The sequence below is a fragment of the Fukomys damarensis genome, unplaced genomic scaffold (assembly GCF_012274545.1).
Source record: "Fukomys damarensis isolate Sample0158 unplaced genomic scaffold, DMR_v1.0_HiC HiC_scaffold_30, whole genome shotgun sequence".
Lineage (NCBI taxonomy): Eukaryota > Metazoa > Chordata > Mammalia > Rodentia > Bathyergidae > Fukomys > Fukomys damarensis.
Genome location: NW_022900942.1, coordinates 10,000,672 through 10,010,350, shown reverse-complemented (window position 1 = coordinate 10,010,350; position 9,679 = coordinate 10,000,672).

Below are 9,679 nucleotides of genomic sequence, written 5' to 3'. Positions count from 1 at the left end.
GGCTTGACCTTTCAATCCTCCTGCCTTAGCCTCTCATAGTGCAGGGATTACAGGCATGTGCCACCACACAAAGCTAGGACTATTCTTATCCTCAATGTGCTTTAAGGGAAGAGGGTTTAATTAACTACCCCAGTATCGCACAGATAACCAATGGCATATCTGGGAAGGGAAGTCTCTAGCCTTCCAGTATAAAACTCTTTCCAATTTAAGTTTAGTTGTGGAGCAAATTACATATGACATTCTAAATGTGTTTGTTCCACAAATTTATAAAAAAGAAGGTGTTGTTTCCCGTCTTGTTTCTGAAACTTTCTCTGCTAAAGCCATCTACTTGTTTGTGTTCGTATCATTCAAGCACCTTAAGGAACTGTCAAACTTCTTTCACAGGGTTTTACATGACCTATGACGATAATGAATTGGAATAAAAGTGTGATTGATTATAAATGGCTGCATATAATTTTAAGCCCTTCCCATAAATATGTAATCTGTTTATGCACCTCTCAAATTAGGCATGTCCTGTGACTAATAGAATGTGGAAATAATATTGGTGACTGCTGAGCCTCAGCCTCCAAGATACCTGGCAGTTTCTGCTCATGAAAAGCCTTGGCTTTGTTGTGTAGAGCTGGGCAAGACACTAGAGCTACTCCACCATCCATCTGGGATCTGGCCACATGAGATCCAGCTACCAACTGTCCAAAGGCGGGAACTATACAATCAAAGGAAATGTGAGGAATAATTAGTCATCATCGATAAGCTGTTATTTTAGTGTGATTTGTTATATAGCAATACTGACTCAACAGAGCTGAAGTCTTGGATTAAAACAAAAACCTAGAAAATTTGGATGACGTACTTCTCCTAGATCAGCTATAAGAAATAGCTTTGATGACATAAAAGGGCTTTATTCTTTTTCATTTTTTAAAGTTCCATTTGCTAGATCTAATTATTTCATCATTGATTTTAGAAATAATAAGAGGTAATGTTTCCATCAACTGGTCAAAATTCAATTTCATTTATCACTGGAAGAATAAAGGGAATATACTCTTTTATCTTACTTTATTTTGTTCATTTTCTAAGGAGTTGAACAGCAACACATGCAAAGTACCTACCGGGAAATAATTCTGTACGTGATGTGGGAGCCTATTGGACTTCTCATGCGTCTCCAGGCCACACCAGGTCAGTTATTGGTCATTTCTGAGAATTTTCTTCTTATGTGCTGCTACAAGTGTCACTCGGGATTTGCTGTTGTCTTATCTGGCCAATAATCTGGCATGGAAGAACTCTGTCTTTTATTAAGGATATAAAAGTACAGAACTGAGGGGGCCAGGGATTTGGGTCAGTGGTGCCGCTGTCTGCCTTCCAAGTGCAAGGACCTGAGTTCAATCCCTGGTACCGAGAAAAAAAAAAAAAGAAGAAGAAGCACAGAACTGAGTATTCATAGACATAAAAGAGCTCATGGTATCTGAAATGAACCTAAAATCCTGGATAAATTTCAATAGTGGAAATAGTATTGACTTTTGCAATTAAGGCAGCTACTATTTTGTCCTGTTTCCTTCTCTTTTAAGAAATCTCTCTGGTGTCAGCACAACTTATTCCTACATTGCAGAGTAACCAGCTGCTACCTAGACCAGCGCTCTATGAGCTGTGCTTTGTAACGATGCAGAGAGCAAATATTTTGAGCTTCTCAAACCAAGAGGCAACAATAAAAACACTATATTGGTGCTTAGATAACAAAATAAAATTTCCACAAATTCTCTGTTGAAATTCAAAACATAATAACAATAATTTAGTATACTGTTTTAGATCTAACTGCTAATGAAAAAATGTAATTCATTTGCAACTCAACATTTATGTAATTAAGGTTCAAAGTTAGTGTCCCCTATCATCAAATCAATTGCCAGTGTGCATTTGTAAACCTATTCTTAGCTGGCAAGACACCCAGCAGTGGTGGAGGAATTAGATTTGGCCTCTATATTGTAGTTTGCCCCTGCCTGGCGTAGGTGATTGCTGTCTAAATCTGGATGCTTTTCAGTTTATTAGCCCTTTATTGGTAGAAAAAGCTTTGGGAAAAAAAATCTTTAAAAATAATTTTTATAAATGACTTTCCATTAGGATGGATTACTGAAAATCTGAATGTTATGGGTTGTGTTAGTTTTCTCTCATTGCTGAGTCAAAATACCTGACACCCAAAATTAGAGGGGAAAGGGTTTATTTGGCTCTCCGTTCGTAGAACTTTCAGTTCATAACCTTGTGGCTCTGAGACAGGGATGGCAAACAGGCATCACTGAGGAGAAACAATATGGCACACACACAGCCACAAAGGTATCAAAAGATCTGACCAGTGTCTTTCTGCTCTTTTTATCTTATTCAAACTACCAGGATTAGGGAGTGCCAAATCAACCACTCACCTGTACTGGTTTAGTAATCACACACCCTCAATCCTACCATCACACATTCCAGATTCAGCCATCTATGAAAAAGACTATATGAGGCTTTGGGGGGACATCTAGACACAAACTGCAACATGGGTTGATATTTCAGTTTATTTGAAACTAACTTATTTGGTAGTTAAGTATCTGTAGGCGACATTGCAATTTGATTAAGTCATTGCACAAGGTCAACTTAATTGTTTTGAACCTGGTGCTTTGAATGGTGGATAAGGACTAAATTTTATGAGACAAACCTGTGGAAAGATGAAATGATTCATTTTTGGAAGGTACACATTCATTCTCACTGCAAGTGTCCGGGCAACTTAGAGAAGCCATTGGTATGCATCTTTTTTGGAGTATTTGGACTTTCTGATTTTAAGATGTTCAGCCCTATGATGCAGTGAGTTTGAAGTCAAAATTCTCATGCTTTTGAGTATTGCATGACCACAGACTACATCTCCCTTCTGAACCAGACAGTTAAAAATAACTATTTATACAAAGGACAAGAAATGAGGCATAAACTTACCTCTACTATTAGAAAGTACAGTGCCACAAATTCATTGCATAGTTTTAGGACTGATTTTAAAATCTCTCTAATAAGTATTATGTATGCATGTATATAGTTGTATGATAACATAGGAAGACCTCGTATATAGTTATCAATGGTAAAATATTTTTCATCAATTTGATAGATTTTTAAATGTTATATGCCTGTGGTCTAATAACTAAATTTTAAGAGTTAACTTGCAGAAGCGTAGGAATTTATCAGTGTATGCAATAAAGCTTACAGCCTAGGATCAAATTAGAGCCTTCAGTGAGGATTCCTCATTTGTATAATATGTTCTTTTAGCACAAGTACCTACCATTCTGGGGTGGATAACTCTAGAAGCCCTCAGAAGCCCTCCAGCTGCCTAATATCTGGCTTGAAAGCCAGAGGCCTTGGATGTCAAAATCTTCAGGTCCTTATGTCTTGAAGCAGAAAAGAACACAGAGGGAGCTGCCCTGAACCAAGCCTGTGCCTGCAGGCAGATGACAACAGGTGGCTGCCTCCAGGGGCTTGCCTGGAGGGAGTTGTTGGAAGTCAATGCAAATGAGATCTGCTTCCTTAGTAGCAGAAAGGAACTTGAGGAAGCTTGAAGGCAGAGATATATTTGAGGACAGCACATTCCCCAGGTCAGACCAATGTCACTTCATATTTCACTTTACTGGCTACAGGTTTATGGTTTCTACCTTCAACCTGAGCACATATGAGAAGGAAACAGAAAACAATGGCTTACACAATTAGGTTAGTTTAAAGACGATTTTTAAAAGAATTTCACTTAGGATTTGAATTCTCTAAGGAAAAGGGTAACTAACTCAATAACATATCTTAGACTGCTGCAGCTCTTTTTAATTGAAATATAACTTAGAAAGTAATTCACTTTTGACACATGTAAATTTTATGAGCATTAACAAATGCACTTATGCAAGCACTATTACCAGCAAGATGTTGTGGGATATCTCTGTACTGCTCTGTGTGGGTGGTCACAGATCTCCCCATTTACTTCCAGGAAACACTGGGTAGGGTCTCTGTCTGTATGTTTTGCCTTTCCCAAATGTTATACACATGCAATCATATGGCACCCATGGTGGAACTTTCGAAACTGTCTTCTTTCACTTAGCATCGGATTCACTGGAGGCCCAAGCATGCTCTTACATGTACACTTTTCTTGCTTTTTGTTGCTGAGCAGTATTCTTTTGCATGCTTTCATGGCTATATCATAGTTTATTCATCCCTGCACATGTTAAAAGACACACTGTTTATTTCAACTTTGATGCAATTATCAATAAAGCATCTGTAAACATTTGAGTATGGTTATTTTGTAAGAACATTTCTTAGATAAATACCCAGAGGGGAGCTGCTGGATTGTATGATAAATATATGCTTAACTTTTTGAAAAATGATGCGGTTTTTATCTTTACATGGACATGAAATAAGGACACACTATTATCTTCCCTTTAAAAGCAAAAAGTGGACAATCTTTCTGTAAGGAAATTCCTTCTCCTAGAAACAATAGTAGAATATGTACATGCAAAATGAGCGCAGAAGAACTGGAAGGCTGATTTGATCTGAACTCCAAGTATTTCAGCCTGAGAAAGCTGATGCACAGCGAGCTGCAATACATGAAGTGTGTGAGGTGAGAGAGCAATGGAGCTGGCAGGATCCCCAGCTCGGCTCCCAGTCCCCTCCTACCTGCTGATGCTGCATGTGGAATCTCCCATGAATTAGAGATCTTGGAGGAAAAGCTATTTAAGAAAAACATGCCCTACATTTTAAGGAAAAAGTAGGGTGTAAGAGAGAAAGTATCCAAATAAATTATTTATATTAATTAAATTCATTGAGAAATGACTCAATTCTCTATTTCCTTTGGGCCAATTATATACATATCTACAACACTGTGTATTCCAGAACATCTCTCTTTTCCAGGGAACAACTAGTGTGAGCATTACTACATTTGTGCTTTTCCTAATTATTATTAAATCCCCACATATAAAAATACGAAACTTAAGAATAGCTAAGCTCATGGCCGGAGACAGTGACACAGAGCAGTCATGCCATGTGAAGGCATGTCCCTAATTTTGTTACAAGTCCATTTGTTTGATTCCAGTCCCCTTTGTTAGCTCAATTCACAGTTAGTGCAAGAAATTTTCTAATAAACATCTGAGATTAAAGTACAATTGCTGACAGCAAAATTACAATTTGTAGTCCCAAGATGCATTCAATTATGATCACTCTGAGAGAGGAAAAAATAAGGGAGACCAAACAAAACAGAAAAACCACATATGCCAAGGAAAAGTAAGGCCTTCAGAAGTAATTCAAATCTTAATCCAATAATCTATTTTTAATTACCCACATTATGATCATTTACAGGGTGATCATTTCAGTCTCAAATATCCAATCTTTTGGCCCAAAGCCGTGGGGGTAATTGCTTTATAACTGGGTAAGAATATATCATCTATGCCTGGTCTAGAATCAGCAAGAATATTTGTAACCGATATTTAAAGCTCCATTTCTGGATTGAGTTCAGTCTGCATGTAGACTTTCTACTAATACTGCTTATTTTGTCTAATACTGTCAGAAAGTGTTTAAAATATTTCTATGCCTTGAATAAGCACTTCTGTTTTGTAGATCTATAATCTAGTTTTGTGGTTTTATGGCAGCTGCCTTTGCACCTGTGGCTGCCAAATCCTGGGAATTCCAAATGTCAAATACTACAGAAGGGAGCATCTTTGCTGAATAGAGAATCACCCTAACCCCCAGAATGAAACAAGCTGTCTTGATTCTATCATCCACTTTTTCTCTTTGTCCTTCAACTTGCTGCTACCACTCTTCTGGCCTCACATGTGTCCCAATCATTTTAGAGTATTCTATCCAAGCAGTCAGAAGCTATGGGTCAAAACCCAGCATCCCCCTGGCACAGATGAAACAGGCCTGCCTCCAAGGCCCCATTGCACGGTGGAGGAGGACAGAAGAAAGAGAAGCAAGATGCATTCGGCCCAGGATTTAGCTCAGTGGTTCCGGTGCCTGCTTTGCAAGCGCAGGGACCCAACTTCAATCCCTCGTACCAAAAAAACAAACAAACAAAAAGGAAGCACGATGCATGGAAACAGGGATGATCCACAGTCCGTGCACACCCAGCTCACTTCTGGGGCCAGCCAGGGCTCTTTCATTCCACAAGACTTTCTAAAGCCAAAGGGTTGTTCCAAGGTCGCTCCTGTTACTCCTTTCGCTCTTGAGCCCCACACCCTTTAGTTTTTCTCAGTTTGCATTTGCAATCTATGAAATGCATTTCTTTTCCAGACACCAGAAACCAAGCACATACTCTCCTTTCTGGGCCATCCTGTCTCCTTATTACTGTGAGGGGCCTGTCTTCAATAGGTTCTACAGTATTTCCTAACAGTACCCAAACTCTGTGACAGCAGAGGTACCTACCCCAGAGAGTTCTACACATGCAGAAGCCAGAAGAAGGACAGCCAGGACCCCAGGGTCCAGCCAAGCATGTGATGTGCTGCCCCTTCCCAGGGCAGGCTGTGAATGCAATCAGACTCTGCCCTTTCTCCTGACCTTTGCAGCTTCCCGTTTTCCCCTCCAGGACTGGCACACATCAGAGACGAATAAGCATCAGGCATTCTGCCAGCAGATAGTACCCTCTTCAACGTGGAAGGCTGTGGAAGTTGTGTATGCACATGGCAGGCAAATTTGTCAGCTTTTGTTTGTTGTTTAGCCAGTGCCAGCTGGTGTGATGCTATTGCCATGCATCCTTTCCTTCTGGGCTCTTGATTCTCAACCCACGTGTTTACACAAACAAAACACATCACCCCTAAGGAGCCCCTTCTTGGATGGACCCTAGTGGTACCCCTTTCTAGGACACATGAGAGATGTTTGGGGACATTTGGAGGGTGCAGCTTTCCATGGCAATGGGTGCTGGGCCAGTGTCTCCTGGGCAGCGGACATTGATGCTAAAGGTGCCTGTCATCAAGTGGCCTGGAGAATCTGCAGCAGGGTCCTTGTCTCTCTCCACTCTCCCCATAGTGTGCCTTTGGCTCTGTCCACTGCTTGTTTATAAAGACATCCAAAAGCCTGCAGAGGGTCACATGCAGATGCTCTTAAAGGTCTTGCAGTGTGTCAGCACTTTGCCAAAGTCCAGTGCTGGCAAGACAAGAACCCTGCATTCCCCATCCCCAAAGTTTAATGCTCTGTAACAAAGCCAGATTCCAGAGGGAGCACTGTGCGGAAGCCAAAGTACATCTGTGCGTTTATTGGACAATCCTTATTTCTAGAATGTCACTGTGTATCAGGGGCTGTCTTTGTAGTTAGATGGCCATACCCTTGGAAGTACTGAAGTGTCATAAGGGAATTTTGGTGGCATAGTTCAAAATATGCCACATTTTCTCTGTAATCATTAGGCTAAGAATAAGTGATTCGAACTAAGGCAAATATAATATTTTGGTACCCGTTGCCTCACATCTGATAATTCAGGATTGATCACAATGCACTACTTCAAATGGGAAATAATGGAGCGGAACTCTCAGCCAGAGAACTTTCTCCTCCATATGGTTCACAAGCTCCCTGCGATGTGCAATCCTACTGGGAGTGCCATCTGTATAGACCACACAAGCCATGCCAAGGCAAGCTTCTCACTGCTCACTAACCCTCAGCTCATGCAACAGCAAAGACATAGATTCAAGGTAGCTCTTAAAGGTCTACCTTTCTCTTGGCCACTCTTGCAAGATGAGGCTGTGTGGAGTGTCTCTTTTCTGGGTAGTGAGAAAAATCAAAAAATGTCCTACCTAATCACAGACTCACTGCCAGGGATTTCCTCTTCAAGCATGAGTAAGTTTCACCAGTAGAATCATCAGCACTGTCACACCGACGGGGAAATTGTGTTATATATCTGCTGGAGTGTGAGGTCCTTCAGAGCCAAGGTAGATCTTCCATCTCTGGGTTTTCCCCAGGGTCTTGCATGAAGGTCATTTAGGATTATATATTGAAAAGCAACAATTGACAAAAGCAGGAGAAAACATCAAAAAGATATCAGGTGGCTCTGGGAAATATTGTGAAGGAAAAGGAGGCTAGGTGATGTTTTAAGCAATACTTTCACAAAAAAGCTGCTCACAGTAAATAACCACCGTCCATCTGGAACGGCTTTGTGCCGAGCACTCAGCTTTACACCCCTCTCCTGTGGCTTTCCTTTTGCCACTTGGTGACTGGGCTGTGACTTCACTGGTGGAAATTCATTGCATACTTGACCCCAGGTGCAGAGGAAGCTGAAACAGCCAATGTCTAGAACTTGTTGTTTTGTAAAAGGAGATAGTTTATTACAAAATCAAAACTTATGAAATAGGGTTCGGTATGTTTAATATTACTATTTACATGTACAAATTAATGAACAAACTAGAAAGTGATTAGAAATGATGTGTCAGTGTTTAGACTGCTATTTCAAAGGCTTCAATTCATTCACTATCTTCCTGGTTAGCTCTTTGTAGAGCTATAGGAACCCTGACAGTCCATCCAGGCTGCAACACCCGCACCAGTGCCATATTCCTGATTGGAGACAAACAGAATGTGAAGCTTTGTGGGTCTTGACAGTCTCAGACACACCATTTTCCACAGGCTGATAGATACTGTGCTGTGTGCTCTTTTAAGCATGGTGTACACCTCATTTGAAACAGTATTTAAGATTCTCTAGAAAAAATACATTAAAATAATTATCCTGGGAATTTCCAGAGCCATGAAGGCAATAGATATCATGAAGACATGAAGACAAAGCAAATTTATTTTGCCCTTTCTACCTCTGTGTGTGTGTGTGTGAGAGAGAGAGAGAGAGAGAGCTCCAAAAAGATGACATCAAATTTCTAATCTAGAAGCACTAAGAATCCAATTGAAGTAAGATAAGTTATACAGATCTTCTGTTTACTTGAATGCTCTTCAGCTAGATCCAAACTTGCAAGATAATTTATACAGTCATCTGCTCAGCCCTATAAAAATACTGACGGAAGCCCCCATCCAAATCTCCCTTGGCAGAGCTGAGCTGGTAGTATAGGCAACAGCATGTTTTTTGTCATAAAACCACAGAATTTTAGAGAATCCTGAAGTTTCTACAGTTTGCACAGGACTATTTTGGAAGCTATGAGCATGATTAAAACACCAACTCAACTTCAGAGAAACCCATCACCTAGTGGTGAATAAAACTAGGTAGTGTTTTTGCTGAATGTTCCTTTAAGGGAACATTGTCTTAGTAATACCAGAAACAGAGTGGCAGCATTTTGGTCATTTTGTGACAGAATCTTTTATTTAGTGGGAGTAGGGTGGGGTTCAGAGAGCAATGGGGAGAAACAGAGAACAAATCATAAAGTTCAAGGGCAGAATTCTGTATGCCTGAAAAATCTAAACATGTTTTATCATTGACTTCTGTGGTCTTTTGTCTCCCTGGGAAACAGAAGTTGGTTTCCAGAGTCTTCTACATGGCCCAAGGATACGCTGAGGAGAAGACTCATTGTTAACACAGTTACCAGTCATCCTCCTTCCAGTGGAAGGTAGAGTTCACATTTCTTACCACTACCTCTCTCTTTCTCTCTTCCTCTGGAGGATCCATTATGTTCTTCAAAGTAGACATCCTCTTGAGAGCACAGAGAATCCTCCCCATCCCTCCACTCACCTTATCACCAGGACGTGATGTGTACATGGCTGCCTCTTCTTCCCAACCTGCCTTGCA